The 18,425-nt window shown below is 33.5% G+C and overlaps 1 pseudogene across 1 annotated transcript in view; it reads right to left on the reverse strand.

The window, feature by feature from the left end:
• Window positions 1–18,045, reverse strand: part of LOC309643287 (HIG1 domain family member 1A, mitochondrial-like) — a 388,991-nt pseudogene extending 370,946 nt beyond the window's left edge. Inside the window, exon 1 of the transcript XR_014268329.1 lies at window positions 11,118–18,045. The product of XR_014268329.1 is annotated as an HIG1 domain family member 1A, mitochondrial-like (transcript). The remainder of the gene's footprint in view (window positions 1–11,117) is intronic.
• Window positions 18,046–18,425: the final 380 nt, after the last annotated feature.

Here is an 18,425-nt window from a genome sequence, read left to right on the forward strand (position 1 = left end):
TTAAAAAAAAATTTATTTATTTATTTATTTGGCTGCTCCAGGTCTTAGTTGTTGCATGTGGGATCTTTGTTGCAGTGTGCAGGATCTTTTTTTTTAGTTGAGGCATGTGGGATCTTTTTTAGTTGCAGCATGTGGGCTTTTAGTTGCAGCATGCGTGATCTAGTTCCCTGGCCAGGGATGGAAACCGGGCCCCCTTCATTGGGAGAGTGGAGTCTTAACCACTGGAAAACCAGGGAAGTCCCTTGATTCCCTGTTTTCAATTTCACTGATTCCTGCTCTAATTCTTATTTCTTTTATTCTATTTATTTTGGATTTAATTTTGTAAGGTGGAAACTTAGCTTATTGATTTTAGATCTTTCTTCTTCTCTAATGTATGTATTCAATGCCATACTTTTCTCTGTAAGTACTACTTTTGCTACACTCCACAAATATTAATAAGTTGTTTTCATTTTAATTTAGTTCACAGTATTTTAAATTTAACTTGAGGTTTCTTTTTTGACCCATGTGTTATTTAGAAATATGTTGTTTAATCTCCATGTATTTTGGAAACTTCCAGTTATCTTTCTGTTATTAATTTATAGTTTAATTCCATTTTAGTCTGAGAAGAGACATTGTATGATTTATGTTCTTTTCAAATTGTGAAGGTGTGTTTTGTGGTCTAGAATGAGATCTATCTTGGTAAATGTTTCAAGTGAGTTTGGGAAAAATGCATATAATCTGCTGCTGTTTGTTAAGTAGTCTACAAATGCCTACTATATCTAGTTGATTCATGGTGCTGTTGAGTTTAACTGTGTCCTTACTGATTTTCTGCTTACTGGGTCTGTCCACTTCTGAGAGAGGGGTGTTGAACCTCCAACTATGACAGTGGATTCCTATATTTCTCCTTGCAGTTCTGTCAGTTTTTGCCTCATGTATTTTGATGATGTGTTGCTAGGCTCATAGCCATTAAGAATTGTATGTCTTCCCGGATAATTGACAACCTTATCATTATGCAATGCCCCTTTTTAATCCCTGATAATTTTCCTGACTTTTAAGTCTGTTCTGCCTGAAATTAATATAGTGACTCCAGCTTTCTTTTGATCAGTGTTGGCATGGTATATGTTTATACATTCATTTACCTTTAATCTTTATGTGTCTATATATATAAACTGGGTTTCTTGTAGACAACATATAGTTGGGTCTTGTTTTTCGATCCACTCTGAAAATCTCTGTCTTTTAATAGGTGCATTTAGACCTTTGATGTTCAAAGTAATTACTGATATGGTTGGATTAATATTTACCATATTAGTTACTATTTTCTATTTGTTGCTCCTATTCTTTGTTTCAGTTTTGTTTCCCATTCTTTTACTATCATTTGTGGTTTTAATTGAGCATTTTATATGATTCCATTTTCTCGCCTTTATTTTTTATACTTCTTTAATAAAAAAATAAAAGTATACTTTTATACTTTTTATGTTTCAATAAAAGTATACTTTTATACTCTTTTTTTCAATGGTTGCCCTAGTTTTTACAATGTACATTTACAGCTAGTCCAAGTACACTTTCTAATAACACTACGGCACTTCACTGGTAATGTGAGTACCTTCCAATAACAAAATAATCCTAATTTCTTCCTCTCATTCCTCGTGTCATTGAGGTCATTCAGTCCACTTACATACAAGTATAGAAAAACATATATATATATATATATATATATATATATATATATACACACACACATACACATATATAATGCATGCTTATACATAGTATACGTAATATGTATATGTATTCACATAAGCATATATAATCAGATACATTGTTGCTATTATTAGTTTGGACAAACTGTTATTTGTTCGATAAATTAAGAATAAGGAAAATAAGTTTTTATTTTACCTTCACTTCTTCCTTGATGTTCTTCCTTTACTTATGAAGATCCAACTTTCTGATCTATATTATTTTTTTCTCTTTCTTAAGAATTTTTTTTTAACATTTCCTACAAGGCAGTTCTACTTATAACAGTTACCCAATTTTTGTCTGAGAAAGTCTATTTCTCCTTCACTTTGGAAGGATAATTTCACAGAGTACAGAATTCTAGATTTGTGCTTATTTTCTTTTCTCAACACTTTAAATATTTCACTCTACTTTCTTCTAGCTTGCGTGGTTTCTGAGAAATCGGATATAATTCTTATCTTTGCTCCTCTATAGGTAAGTTTTTTTTTTCTCTCCTCCTTCTGAATATTTTCTTTATCTTTGGTTTTCTGTAGTTTGAAGATGATATTCTTAGGTGCAGGTTTTTTTGTTTGTTTCTGTTTTGTTTTCTTTTATCTCATTTTTTGCTTGGTATTCTCTGAGCACCCTAGATCCACGGTTTGCTTTGGTGTCTGACATTAACTCAAGGAAACTCTCAGTCACTACTGTTTCAAATATTTATGCTCTTCCTTTCACTCTTTCTTATCCTTCTGATATTCCCGTTACGTGTACCTTACACCATCTGTAGTTGTTCTGCAGCCCTTGGATATTCTGTTCTGTTTTTTGTTGTTGTTGTTTTTTTGTTTTTTGTCTTTATTTTCTTTGCTTCTCAGTTTTTAAAGATTCTTTTCATATAGCCTATAGCTCAAAGATTCTCTCCTCAGCCATGTCTAGTTTACTTAGGCATTCTTAATTTCTCTTACAGTGTTTTTATGTCCAGCACTTCCTTTGGTTTCTCTCTAGGATTTCTATCTCTCTGCTTACACGGCCCACCTGTTCCTGCCTGTGGTCTACTTTATTTGTTGGAGTGCTGCGAATATTAATTACAGTTGTTTTAAATTCTTGATCTGATAATTCCAACATTCCTGCCATGTCTGGTTCTGACGCTTGCTCTCTCCCTTCAGATAGTGTTATTTGCCTTTGGTATGCCTCGTACTTTTTTCCTGATAGCTGGACACGACATACTGGGTGAAAGTAACTGCTATAAATGGGCCTTAATAAATATTGTGGTGAGGTGTTGGGGGAGGGTAAGCATATAATAGTATTAATTATTATGACTAAGTCTAATAGTCCTGTGATTAGGTCTTGGTCTTTTAGTGAGCCTGTGCCCCTAGACTGTGACCTTCACAGGTGTTGCTGTTTTTTTCTCCCCTGTAGGTGGGAGAAGATGGCCAGAGGGCCTAAGGCTGTGTTTTTCCCTTCTCCCACGAGAAGGGTAGAGCTTGTTGGAGCTGGGTATTTCCCTTCCCCAGGTGAATTAGATTCCGATAACCCCCAGCAGGTTAGGCTCTGGGTAATTGGTTTCTCCTGAGGGCAGCCTTGTTAAGAAGCGCAGAGCTTTCTGGGAACTTTCAAAGCGTCTCCTTCTCCCCGCCCCCAGCCGGAAGCCAGAGAGGCCTTGGTACTGACTGCGGCCGCCAGGTTGAGTCCTGCAGGTAAATCCCACAGGATTGCAGGGCCCCCCCACGACTGGGTCCCCCTGGAGTTTCTAACTCTCCGACGTGTCCTCCTGAGCCTCCAGGATCTCGTCAGTCACACGTCAGCTGTTCCTGCCCCGGCCTGGGCCCCACAGTGATTTCCACTCCTGAGTCTCTGCTCAGGTAAGCTGTTACTCCTGTTTTTGCCTTTCTACCTTCAACCGGGGATGCAGTGGTTTTTCCTGTGTTTTCACGTCACCTATAGATCCAAGAAGGGTTGTTGATTTTCAGTCTGTTTAGCTTTTTGTTGTTGTTAGGATGGAATGGCGTCTTCCAAGCTCCTTACGTGTAGAACCAGAAAACTGGCGTTCCCTACCTTTTGTTTTCCTTAGTTTTATTGGTTTATGGTATTATCTGTTTCACATGTGCAATATTATGTTTTGGCTTCTGTATACACTGCAGTGTGCCCAGCACACACACTGGAAAGTTTAGTTTCCATCTGTCCATACTGTTAAGCACCTTTACCCCCCTCCCATTTTTTAACAAGCTGTTTTCTCAGATTTTAGGGGTCCTTTATGCTTGGAGGATATAATCCCTTTGTGATAAAATTACAATTTCTTCTCCAGTTTGTCACTGATAATTTAGCTTTGGCCTTTATTCAATGGTATTTGTTTTATATGGTCAGAGTTACTATTTTCCGTGGCTTTTGGATTTCAAAGCATGGTTAGAAATGTTTTTCCAATCAATTTTAAGGGGATATGTTCATGTTTTCTTCTAGAACTTGTTTAGTTGTAATTATTTTACATTCACACCTGTGTTCCAGTTGGAATTTATTCTGTTGTAGTGTGTGAAGATCAGATCCAATTTTAGGTTGGTTGGTTTATGACTTCTGTTCCCCTTATGGTTTCTATTTTATTAATCTCTCATTTTGAAAATTTGTTCCTTTTGCCCTTTATGGTTTATTTTGTTAGTTTTTTGGTCTTTTACTATTGTTTTGAGGTGCTTTTTGTTAATAAATAATTATGAAAAATGTAAGTATTTCATTCTTTTCTCTGAGCACTGCTTTAGCAATGTCACACTAGATCCCAAAAGCTGTTTCATTGTCATTATTTTTGAGAAACTCTGTAATTTCATTTTGTTTTTCCCTTTGATCCAAGGGTTCTTTAATATCATTTAAAAAAATTGCAAGTAGATGAGACTTAAAAATTTTTGTTATTAGTTCCTGGTTTATTGTATATCGTCAAAGTATACTGTTTGTACTATTTATTTTAATATTTTAAAACTAGCTCTATTTTTGAATTTATTAATTTTTGGGTGTGGAATTATATGTAGTCCATTTTTATGAATGTTCTATGTTCACATGAAAGAACATATATTCTCTACTGTCAAAGTATCAGGTTATAGTATTTACGTATAATATACACCTTATTGATTTTGATTTTTAGGTCTTCTCTATCTTTACTGACGTTCCCCTAAATCTGTCTTGGACTGAGAGAGGTACTTAAAATCCCTTATAATTTGCATTTCACTCCATTTTTTCCATCTCCTGCAGTTGCTTCTGTATGTAAGTTGCTGTTGTGTTTGGGGTGTATACATATTGACTCATTTATCCTTCATTGTGAGTTGTAGTCTTCAACGTTATAATGTGTTTCATTGTCATTTAATACCTTTGTCTGTATTCTTTCTGTTTAATATTAATATAACAATCCCTGCTTCTTAAAAACTGCATTTGCCTGTTACATCTTTGCCCTACTGAGATGGCAGATTCATTAGACGGAAGAGGAACTCAGGCTGCCTTGAGCTCCTCTTGAAACAAGAGGAAGTCTGGCTCAAGAGCAGACTGCGCAAAGTGATGGAGTAAATACATGTCTCGTTCCCATTTGGGATGTACATATTGAGGGCCTCCCCTGAGGTGACATTTTTTCCAGTTCAGCCAGAGTACTCACAGGTTGCATTATTTTAACCTCTAAAGATAATCTGTTTGGTTTCATGTTCTAACCAGACTACACAACTTCAGGACAGAAAGTCTTGTTTTCTCTCAGAAGAGCAAAACATTGGAAAGGTGAAGAGGAGAGAAAAATAATGAATTTTTAAAATTTAACATGTACAATCTTTGGAGGATTCTAATTGATTATTTTCTTTGGATTCGGAAGGGAGATATAAATGGACTTTTGCAAATAATAGTGATGTGTTTTGCCCACCGGCCAGCAAGAGAGTCTGTTTTTGTTTCTGGAGTTTGACTTTACAATGATGAATCTAGTGTTCATTTTCATTAAAAATATTTTTATCCAGCAATTTTATATATTTGTTTACAGCTAGATAGAGCAAGAACAAATAGAGTATTGTGGTGGTTGGCATGCTAATATTCAAAAATCCTTTTTTTTCTTTTTTAAGTAGAAGTGAAATATAATGACATAAAATCATAAATTTGGCAGTATTGATGAAGCACATAAAAGGACTTTTCTCTTTTTCACTATAAGGTATTTTGGGAACTGGATCGGGTCAAAAGAGCAGAGGGAATATCCTTTGTTGACTTGCTTATTTTTATTTTATTTTATTATTTTTTTTTGGTGATATAATAAAATAACATTTTTATTAGTTTGCTAGGGTTGCCATAACAATATCACAGACCGTGTCACTTAAACAACAGCTACTTTCTCAAAGTTCTGGAAGCTGGAAGTCCAAGATCAAGGTGTTGGCAGGTTTGGTTTCTCTTGAGCCTCTGTCATTGGCTTGCAGATGGCCACTGGCTTGCTGTGTCCTCAAATGGCAATTTCTTTGTGTGCAATCATCCTGGTATCTCTCCCTCTCTTCTTAAAAGGACAGAAGTTATACTGGATTTTGACTTGCTTATCTTTAGAAGGTATTTTTATTTTCTCATTTCTGTAGAAAATCCAGTGCAGTAAGAAACTCCAAGCTCCCTGTTAATGCAAAGCTTAAGTACTCCCAAGAGCAACACATTCATTTATTGGAGAAGAGGAAAGTTATTAAAAACCTCTAAGGCTCCGTGAATAGCTCATTTACCTACTTTGCTTAAATGCTAGTCTAGAATTAGTTCTTGACTAGAGAGCTGCTTATTTTGCAATTAGCAAAGAAGTGAGATTTTTCTGATAATTTTGCTAATATAGTCATACATTAGCTCAATGTCAGTAGTCTGCTTAAATGTGGTGCAATGTTTAGTACTCACAATAACTATTTTTTTCCCTGTGACACAATTGACAAGGTGTTAAATGCACCAGAAGCTTTATGGAAACGAGTGTGTATCCTCTTGAGAAAACTCTGAATGCACTACAATATACACATGATTTCATAATAATTAGATTCAAGAGACAACTCCCCAGGGGATGAAACACATACAGGTAATAATAGCTCCCATTTATTGAGTGATTTCTGTATTTGGCATTATGGTAAGTGCTTCACATATGTTAACAATAGTGCATTAATCCTCACCATAACTCCGTAAGTCAGGTATTAGTGCAACTGTATGTATGTCAGATCGTGAGGCTCAAACAAGTTGATTAACTGGTTCAAAGTAACATGGTCATGATGGAGCTGGGATTCACACATTGATTCTAGATTATATGTTCTTTTTTACTGCAGTATAGTTGATTTACAATGTTGTATTAGTTTCAGGTGTATAGCAAAGTGATTCGGTTTTACATATATATATATATATATATATATACTCTTTACTTTTTTAGTGAAAAAATTTAGATATAAAAAGCTGACAAAAGTAATATAATACTCACACACAAAGTACACAAAAAGCTACACAAAGTAGCTTAAGAGATAATTGAAACCCTCTTTGCTCTTGCTCTTGCTAATCCCATTGTTCCTTTTTTTCCACTAGAAGTAGCCACTGTCTGAATTTTGTGACTATCTTTCCCATATATTTATTTTCTTAAATGCATACTAATTTATTTCTAAACAATATATCCTATTGCTTTAAATTAAATATCTAAAAACATTATTTAAATTAGAATTTTGTATAAATACTGTATGTATCTGTCTGGAATTTGCTCCATTATTTTTGTGAGATTTATCCATGTTGATACAAGAGTTGCTTTTCATCACTTTTAAATTATATAGTGTGCTACAAGAATATGGTATAAACTAGTTATCCATCCTCTATTTGGTAGGTATTCTTATTGACTCCATTTATTGGATATTATTGCGAACGTTTATGTGCTGGTTTTCTTCATGCATATCTTAAAGTTTCCTAGGGGTAGAATGACAAGTGGTAAGGTGTGCATCTTCAAATTTAAGAGACAGTCATCCCTTAGTATTGAAGAGGGTTGGTTTCAGGACCCCCTGTGGATATCAAAATCCATGGATGCTCAGGTCCATTATAGAAAATGGTACAGTACAGTCCGCCCTCTGTATCCATGGGTTCCCCATCCGTGGATAGGAAGGGCAGCTATAGGTCTAAATGAATTTGCAAAGCACTTGTATTGATGTATATTCACACTAGTATTCCTGTTGTCCTATAACGTACCTTTGTATTGTCAAACTTCTTTTTACATTTATTTTTGTAAATCTGACTGTGTGAAGTGATTCCTCGTGTGATTTTTATTCACATTTTTCCTTGTCACCGATTGAGCGTCCTTTCAAAGGTATGTGCCATTTGTTTTCTTCCTCTGTGAATTGCCTCGTCATATATTTTGTTCATTTTCTGAATGAGAGCTCATTTTAAGTTATTTGTCTTTTTATTATTGATTTGTAGAAGTTCTTTACTTGTCCTGACTATTAATTATATGTATCCAAAATGTGTTTTTCAAGACTGGGGCTTATTTTTTCAATTTGAGTTTGATGTCTTTTGATGAACAGATATTTTAAAATATGAATACAGTCAAATCAGTCTTTTTCTTTATAAATTAAAATTTTTGTTTTAAAAAAATTTTCCTCTTTTACTTTAGAATCAAAAAGAAATTTTCTTACATTACTTCTTTTTTTTGGAATTTTATTTTATTTATTTTTTTATACAGCAGGTTCTTATTAGTTATCCACTTTATACACATCAGTGTATACATGTCAATCCCAATCTCCCAATTCATCACACCACCACCCCCCCCGCCACTTTCCCCCCTTGGTGTCCATACATTTGTTCTCTACATCTGTGTCTCTATTTCTGCCCTGCAAACAGGTTCATCTGTACCATCTTTCTAGGTTCCACATATATGCGTTAATATACGATATTTGTTTTTCTCTTTCTGACTTACTTCACTCTGTATGACAGTCTCTAGATCCATCCACGTCTCAACAAATGACCCAATTTCGTTCCTTTTTATGGCTGAGTAATATTCCATTGTATATATGTACCACAACTTCTTTATCCATTCGTCTGTCAATGGACACTTAGGTTGCTTCCATGACCTGGCTGTTGTAAATAGTGCTGCAATGAAGATTGGGGTGCATGTGTCTTTTTGAATTATGGTTTTCTCTGGGTATATGCCCAGTAGTGGGATTGCTGGGTCATATGGTAATTCTATTTTTAGTTGTTTAAGGAACCTCCATACTGTTCTCCATAGTGGCTGTATCCATTTACATTCCCATCAACAGTGCAAGAGGGTTCCCTTTTCTCCACACCCTCTCCAGCATTTGTTGTTTGTAGATTTTCTGATGATGCCCATTCTAACTGGTGTGAGGTGATACCTCATGGTAGTTTTGATTTGCATTTCTCTAATAATTAGTGATGTTGAGCATCTTTTCATGTGCTTCTTGGCCATCTGTATGTCTTCTTTGGAGAAATGTCTATTTAGGTCTTCTGCCCATTTTTGGATTGGGTTGTTTGTTTTTTTAATACTGAGCTGCATGAGCTGTTTACATATTTTGGAGATTAATCCTTTGTCCGTTGATTCATTTGCAAATATTTTCTCCCATTCTGAGGGTTGTCTTTTCATCTTGTTTATGGTTTCCTTTGCTGTGCAAAAGCTTTGAAGTTTCATTAGGTCCATTTGTTTATTTTTGTTTTTATTTCCATTACTCTAGGTGGTGGATCAAAACAGATCTTGCTGTGATTTATGTCAAAGAATGTTCTTCCTATGTTTTCCTCTAAGAGTTTTATAGTGTCCAGTCTTACATTTAGGTCTCTAATCCATTTTGAGTTTATTTTTGTGTGTGGTGTTAGGGAGTGTTCTAATTTCATTCTTTTACATGTAGCTGTCCAGTTTTCCCAGAACCACTTATTGAAGAGACTGTCTTTTCTCCATTGTATATCCTTGCTTCCTTTGTCATAGATTAGTTGACTATAGGTGCGTGGGTTTATCTCTGGGCTTTCTATCTTGTTCCATTGATCTATGATTCTGTTTTTGTGCCAGTACCATATTGTCTTGATTACTGTAGCTTTGTGGTAGAGTCTGAAGTCAGGGAGTCTGATTGCTCCAGCTCCATTTTTTTCCCCTCAAGACTGCTTTGGCTATTTGGGGTCTTTTCTGTCTCCATACAAATTTTAAGATGATTTGTTCTAGTTCCGTAAAAAATGCCATTGGTAATTTGATAGGGATTGCACTGAATCTGTAGCTTGCTTTGGGTAGTATAGTCATTTTCACAATATTGATTCTTCCAATCCAAGAACATGTTATATCTCTCCTCTTACATTACTTCTTAAAAATTAACTTTGCTTTTCACATCTAGTTCTTTAATTTTTTTGGAATTTATCTTTGCATAAGATAAGACACTGAGGCCTAATTTTTTATGCAGAAACAATTGACGTGGCACTACTTACTGATTATTTCATCCTTTTCTACACTGATTTGCAGTGCCAGAGCTATTGTGTGTCAAATATACATATATACATGAATATATTTCTGAACTTTTTCTTCTGTTTATTTCATCATTCATGTGCCATTACCACTATATCTTAATTGTTTTAGTTTTATAATAAAATGTGATATCTGTAAGGGCTAAACCCCTAACATTTTCTTCTACAGGAATACCTTGACTGTTGACTCTCATTCTTACATGTATATTTTATTTTATTTTTTAAGATTTTATTGGAGTATAGTTGATTTACAATGTTGTGTTAGTTTCAAGTGTACAGCAAAGTGATTCAGTTATACATATATGTATATTCATTCTTTTTCAGATTCTTTTCCAGTATAGGTTATTACAGAATATTGAGTAGAGTTCCCTGTGCTATACAATAGGTCCTTGTTGGTTATCTATTTTATATCTAATAGTGTGTGTATGTTAATGTCAAGCTCCTAATTTATCCCTCCCCTGCACCCTTCCCCCTGATAACCATAAGTTTGTTTTCAAAGTCTGTAAGTCTGTTTCTGTTTTGTAAATAAGTTCATTTATATCATTTAAAAAAATTAGATTCCACATATGAGTGATATCATATGATATTTGTCTTTCTCTGTCTGACTACTTCACTTGGTATGATAATATCTAGGTCTATCCATGTTGCTGCAAATGGCATTATTTCATTCTTTTTTATGGCTGAGTATTATTCCATTGTATATATGTACCACATCTTTATCCATCCCTCTGTCGATGGACATTTAGGTTGCTTCCATGTCTTGGCTGTTATAAATAGTGCTGCAATGAACATTGGGGTTTGTGTATCTTTCTGAAGTATGGTTTTCTCTGGATATACGCCCAGGAGTGGGATTTCAGGATCATATGGTAACTCTACTTTTAGTTTTTTGAGGACTCTCCATACTGTTCTCCATAGTGTTTGTACCAATTTACATTCCCACCAACAGTATAGGAAGTTTCCCTTTTCTCCACACCCTCTGCAGCATTTACTGTTTGTAGACTTTTTGATGATGGCCATTCTGACTGGTGTGAGGTGATACCTCATTGTAGTTTTTATTTGCATTTCTCTGATAGTTAGTGGTGTTGAGCAGCTTTTCATGTGCTTCTTGGCCATCTGTATGTCTTCTTTGGAGAAATGTCTGTTTAGATCTTCTGCCCATCTTTTGATTGGGTTGTTTGGTTTTTTTTGAAATAGAGCCACATGAGCTGTTTGTATATTTTGGAGATTAATCCCTTGTCAGTTGCTTCATTTGCAAATTACATGTATATTTTAAAGTCAACTTGCAGAATTTCACAAAACCTCTATTGAGATTCTGTATTATAATTATAGACTAATTTTGAGAGAAATGATATATTACATATTCCTATCTATGAACATAATATATCACTCATAATATAGCACTCATTTTATTTGTGTTCTTTAACAAAGTACTTAAATAAAGGTTTATATTTATTCCTTAAGATATAGCATATCGTTTGTTAGATTTTTCCTACATTCCATATGATTTTAGACTGTATTAATATTGCATTTATTTGAATTATAGATATCTTGTGAACAATTCAACAATATTGTATATTCCAATCCATGAATGTGGTATATCTTGCCACTTATTTAGGGTCTATTAAAAAGAGAATTTTATTGTATAGGAATGAAATTTATTTTTATATACTTGTTTTTAAAATCAAATTTATTGTTGTATACTTTACATATGAATGAAACTTCTATAAATATTTGCATGACGATTATTGTGTGAACCTAAGATTTCATATCAGTTGGGTAAATATTTTGGAATGTGATAGCTGAATTGTATGATAAGACCATGATTAGCTGTATTTGATACTGCAGATTTCCCTCTAGACACTGATTTCACTGCATTCAATACAAATTTAATTTAGTTTGTATTTTCTTTTAGTTTAAAATGTTTTTAATTTCTTTTGAGATTTTTTTTCAGTGACCCCTGTGTTATTTTAAAGTGTTTTGTAAAATCTGTAAATATTTGGGAATTTTACATTATCTTTTTGCTATTGATTCTTAGTTTAATTTTATTGTGGTCTGAGAACATATATTGTTTGAGTTTTATCTTTTAGATCTGTTATTCTTTGTTGACAAAGATTATGGTCTATCGTAGAATGTTCTATGTGAACTTGAAAAGAATGTGCATTCTGCTGTTCTTGGACTGAGTATTCCATAAAGGGCAATTAGATGAAATTGATTAATAGTGTTGTTCAGGTTTTCTATATCCTTACTGATTTTCTCACTGCTTGAGCTGTCAGTACTGATAGAGAGGGGTTGAAGTTTCCAACTATGTTAGTAGATTTGTTTATTTCTTCTTTCAGGTTTTTTCTAATGTATTTTGACACTGTGTTGTTAGGTGCATACATATTTAGCATTCTTGTGATTTTTTGGAGAATTATCTCCTTTATCATGATGTAGTGACACTCTTTATTCATGATAATGTTCCCTGTTCCAAAGTTTGCCTTAAATTAGTATAGTGCTTTCTTTGTTTAGTATTAGCATAGTATATCTTTCTTCATCCCTTTATTTTATCTTGCTTGAGTTATATTTAAAGTGGGTTTCTTGTAGACAAAATATAGTTGTCCTTTTTAATCCACTCTGAAAATCTATGTCTTTTAGATTATTCACATTTAAAGTGATTATTGACATAGTTGGATTAATATCTACCATGTTTGTAAGTGTTTTCTATTCATTGCCCTTATTCTCTGTTTCTTTTGAAAAGCCTTTTTTCTGACTTCTCTTGTTTATACTGAGTATTTTATATAATTCCATTTTATCCCCTTATACAATATCAGTTATACTTACTTTAAAATTATTTAGTGATTGTCCTAAAGTTTACAATATACATTTTTAACTATTCTAAGCCCATCTTCAAATAACACTATACCACTTCAAGTATAGTGCAGCTAACTTATAATTAAATATTCCCAATTTCTCCTTTTATTTCTTGTGCTATTGCTCTTTTATTTCATTACCCATATACTATAATGACCCAATTATACTATCACTATTACTTTAAACAAATATTTATCTTTTAGATCAATTTAGAATAGAAAATTAATACAATCAATTTTACCTTTATTTATTCCTCCTCTGAAGCTGTTCCTTTCTTTATGTAGATTAAAGTTTCTAACCTATATTATTCTTTGACCAATGAACTTCTTCTAATATTTCTTGAAGGGAAGATCTGATGGTGGTGAATTCCCTCAGTTTTTGTTTGTCTGAGAAAGTCTCTAATTTTCCTTTACATTTAAAGATGATTTATAGGTTGAGGAAATCTAGAAGTAATTTCTAGATATAGAACTCTAGACTTATGTTTATTCTCTTTCAACCTTTTAAAAATTTACTTTGCTTTCTTCTTGCTTGCATAGTTCTGACAAGAAGTCTGCTGTAATTCTTATCCATGTTCTTCTATAGATTAAATGTCTTTTTCCTCTCCTCTGTTTTCTTTAGAATAGTCTCTTTTTCTTTGGCTTTCTGAACATTTAATATGATATGTCTAAGTGTGATGTTTTTGGTATTTATCCTGCTCAGTGTTCTCTGAGCTTCTTGGATCTGTGGCTTTTGTATCTGTTATTAATTTTGGAAAGTTCTTGGTCACTATTATGTCAAGTATTTCTTCTACCCTTTTCTCTCTTTTCCGTTTCATTTCTTTATTTCCAATTACATGCACCTTATAACTTTTGATAATCTCATATTAATATATTAAAAAAATCCCTTCTTTTCTCTATTAGTTTGGAATTTTCTCTCTCTCTCTCTCTTTTCTTTTCTGGTTGCATCAGTTGGATTTACTGCACAACAAACTACCCCCAATCTTAGTAAATTAAAGCAACACAAATTTATTATTTTTCATGATTCTACAAGTCAGCTGAGTAGTTTGCTAATTTGAGCTGGTCTCAACTTAGCCAGCCTGCCTCACACTTCTAAAGTAAGTTGGTAGGTTGCTTGGGTGAGGGAGGAGAAAGCCTGGTTGGTCTGGGATAATTTTATTGGGGATGAATTAGTTTTTCTCCATGAAGTTCTTACTTCTCTCCAACAGGCTAGTCTGAGCATATTTTCATGTTAGCTCATGCATGTACTTATAGCAACTACAGAGAAGTCAGGGAGAGAGAGAGAGAAAGAAAGAGACATAGAGATACAGGTGGTGGAGGCAAAAAAAAGAGGAGGAGGAGGAGGAAAATAAGAATAATAATAGGAAGAAACACTTGAGCCCATTTAAAGGCTCTGCTTTCATCAAATTTGTTATTGTCTCATTGGCCAAAGAAAGTTACATGGAAAATCCAAAATAAGTATGGGAGGGTACTACCAAAGTTATGGATTTAGGGAGGTCTAAAACATTAGAGGCCATCAATCAATCTACCAAAGTGCTTATCCTTAAATTTTATTACTTGTGACAGATGTATGTTTATGTTGACAATGTCTGAAATTAGTAATTTTCCTCACTCTCCTCATGAACAATATAAGATTTTAAACTCTTAAATGAACCCCCATTTCTTGCATATATTTTTGTTTCAAGTTTTAATATCGTCTTCATTTAGGTCCCATATTAATTGTTATTATTATTGTCTTATGTAGTCAACATTTTCTCCATCTTATCTACTTTTGTTTCTTTGTTCCATTCCTTCTTGTTTCTTATTCGTTCTCTCTTGAATAATTTTCAATTTCCTGAAGTACTTCTTTAAAACTTATTTTAGGGGAGATCTGTTACAGGTAAATCTTCAGAGATGTTAATTGAATAAAAAGTATTTATTTTGTCCTTGTTCTTAAAGATGTTTCTGTGGTCCTCTGGCTTGTATTTTTGCCGTTAAAAATTATGCTGTTGATTTAATTATCATACCTTTCTAGTAATATGTCTTCTCTCTCTGACTGCTTTAAAAATCTGTCTTTTTTGTTTGTTTGTTTTGGAGTCCTGCTGTATCACTCTAATTTGTCTAGGCGTGGACTTTTTATTTTTCCTGCTTGTGTTTTACAGTGGTTCTTGAATCTGAATTCTCAGGTATATGTTTTTTGAATATAGCCTGTCCCCCAGTTTATTCTATTCTATACTTCTGTTACTGCAGTTAGACATAATGTCCCTTTCTCCATAACTATTAACTTCTTATTCATAATTTACATCTTTTTGTCTCTGCGGTTCTCTGGGTTAGTATTTAGATTGATTGTAATTCATTACTTCTCAGCTAATGCAATCTGCTGTATAATTTTCCACTAAGTTTTTAATTTCAGTGATTGTATTTTTTCCTTTCTTTAGGGTTTTTTCCCGCCTTAATGTAAATGGCATTCTAAGTAGTAGCTTAAGGCTTTTGTGTTTGTGAATAATCTCTGTTTTTAAAAAATATTTTAAGCATCTCTATTTTATGTTTTGCAACTGATTATCCATGATCTAAAATCTTTGGGAGTCAAAACCTGTTGTTTGCTTCTTGTGTTGATTTAAAGTTTTATTTGTTTTTCATAAGACTTAGATTTATTGCTTTTGCAAGTTTATAAACACTAAATATAAAATTATACAATACCTTGTTATTTTCACAATATTTTTCCTAAATATACATTTTTGTTTTGTTAATGGATAATTTTATCAACCTCATTTTGCAAATATTTGAACCAGGTGTGTGAACTTTTGCTTTTTCTAGTTAGGAGAATTTCTCTTTCAAATCCGGTTAAGTATTTTCTGACCTTCTCACCATTTTGTGGCAAACAATACTGAAAGATAAAGAATATTGAAACAATATTGAAAGATAAAGAATCCTTTGAGCCAAACATTGTACGGTTGAAAATATTTTTCTGGTGTGGGTATGATTCAAATTTCACCCTGATCAGTGTGAAGATACTGATTGTATTTTGAGTTTTAATCATTGGAGGGAGGAAAACAGCAACAAAGCACCAAGCCGAATTAATTGTAACTCAAATGGATCTATTTGTGGAGCACACACACTTAAGCACAAATAAAAACATTCATAACCTGATACATCACATGTGTGTATACATATATACATAGACATATAGTTTAATAAAGTACAGGAAAATCATGTAATTTTCATTTTTAAAAATTATAGCTTAAAATTCCAGGAAGTAATCTTACACTTCCACTCTGTACACCAAACCCACTTCTTCCTCATATTTCTAAAACAAAATATATTACCTGTGGGCTTTTCATTCAGTTACAGTTGCTATACAATATTCAAGATTTCATAGTACTTCATTAATGATAAATTCTATGAGTGTGAAATATTTCATACACTGAATTGCCAACAGGATGTAGAATAAACTCTGTTGGGTGGTTTGAACTAGGGAAAACATGGGTTAAATTTCGAGATAAGTATAATGAGAGGCGCTGGTATTGAGGAATGAGATGTACTAAAAAAAAATCACTCTAAGGAAATGATAGGAGGGAAGATGCAGGAGGAATATAACAAATTCTTGTTCGTGGGGACCCGTATTTTCAGTATGTGGTAAACATTCTTCATAGTTTTCTCTGTGCTATTGCTCAGGCTATATTATATTTAGATCATTGGTCTAGAGTAGATTTTCAGGAAATTTGATGTTGATTACTGGTTTTCTTTTTCTTTGCTGCACAAACAATAATAAATCAGAAATAATGGAAATCTAAAAATAAAAAGGTAAACACAATTTTTCTCCTCTTGTTCGTATGCATGTACAATTTTGCATAATTATAATTATAGTGCTTTCCATATTTTTCTCTCTGCATTTCTCTTATTGTTCAATGTTGTCCTCATTTTTAGTGGCTTCATCATATTTTACCTTTGTGATGTAGAATCATTTACTTAACTCTCTGTTAGTGACGAACATTTATGTTGTTAGGAAGTCTTCATTTTGCATGAAGCACTACTGTTTATTCATACAGCATCCATTTACCTCTTTTTCCTTTCCAACAGAACCCTAATTTTTGTACAAATATCCACACATCTTTTGTGTGACTCGGGAAAATCTGTCCATCCCTAACCTCAGGGTGGAGACGGGTTTGACAAAGCTAATTGGCACCTGGCATTCCTTTGGTGAATATCACTGGTCTGGGGTGGCTTAGGGTGATGTAGTCAGACAGAAGGGGCTTGCATCCCCCTGTGTCACTTGCTAATTATACGACTCTAGGAATGATATTTTATCACTCTGTGTCTCATTTCCCTCTCTGTAAGTTAATAATTATAATAGCACCAAAACAGTGGTTGTTTGAAATATAAATAAGTGACTATATCATAAGTTCTAAATTTATTTGTAAATGCATAGCACTGGCATATAGCAAGTATTTAATGTCACTTATATTCTTCAGAGTTCTATCACTTGTATAGTGTAATGTCATCAGAAAATAGCTCAAGATAGGATTCCTTCTATACTAAGCACACATTATGTGTGTGTGTGTGTGTGTGTGTGTTTAGGTGCAAAAGCTGGAGACCTTGAACCATTAAAATTTTATAACTAGGGCCATTATTCATCCATATGACAAATAAGATCCAAAGGTAAAGAAAATTTACTCAAGCCTAACTCTTAGTGACCAGTTTTCACCTATTCTCCAAGTTGAATGCTCTTTCTTTTAACATTTTGCACAGATAATACCTCAGTACATTCTTGTTTATCTATCCATCTATTCAGTAAAGACTCATTTTTAAAGCACCTACTATGGGCCAGGCATAATTCTAGCTTCTGGGGAATCAGGGAACAAAACAGGCTGAAATTTATTCTAAATATGATGAGAAGCCATTGACTGGCTTTGTTGGGGGAAAGGCATGATGGAAGTCATATGTAAGAAGAATTACTGCCTGCTCTCGGACACTGGACTCGAGGAAGATAATGAAGGACACAGGGAGAACAGTTAAGAGACCTGATGAGGGGTGACTGTAGCCTGGAAGAGAATGGTAGCTGGAGAGCAGGTGAGAATTGCAGGGATTCAGGATACAATTGGTTAAAATTTTAAATTTGGTAAAATTTAAATTTGGTAATTTTAAATTTTAAATTTAAATTTAAATTTAACCAATTTTAAAATTGGTTAAAATTTTCTTGGTTAAAATTTTAAACTATGTCTATAGTAAGTAAGGAGTGAAAATATGGCTTCTATACCTTTGTCTCCAATGCCAATCTTCTTTTCAGAGGTAACCATTGTTAACAGTTTAGTGTGTATGTGTCATCAAACCATTTCCTATGTCATTTATAAATAATTTATAAATAATAATTTTTAAAAAATAATATATTTTTTGCAATTTATTTTCAGTTCCCCCCCCCCCCCCCTTATTTTATGTTGCTAACTTCTTTCCTGGAACTGAATTAAGAATTAA

This window comes from Balaenoptera physalus (assembly GCF_965194825.1).
Source record: "Balaenoptera physalus genome assembly, chromosome: 1".
NCBI lineage: Eukaryota > Metazoa > Chordata > Mammalia > Artiodactyla > Balaenopteridae > Balaenoptera > Balaenoptera physalus.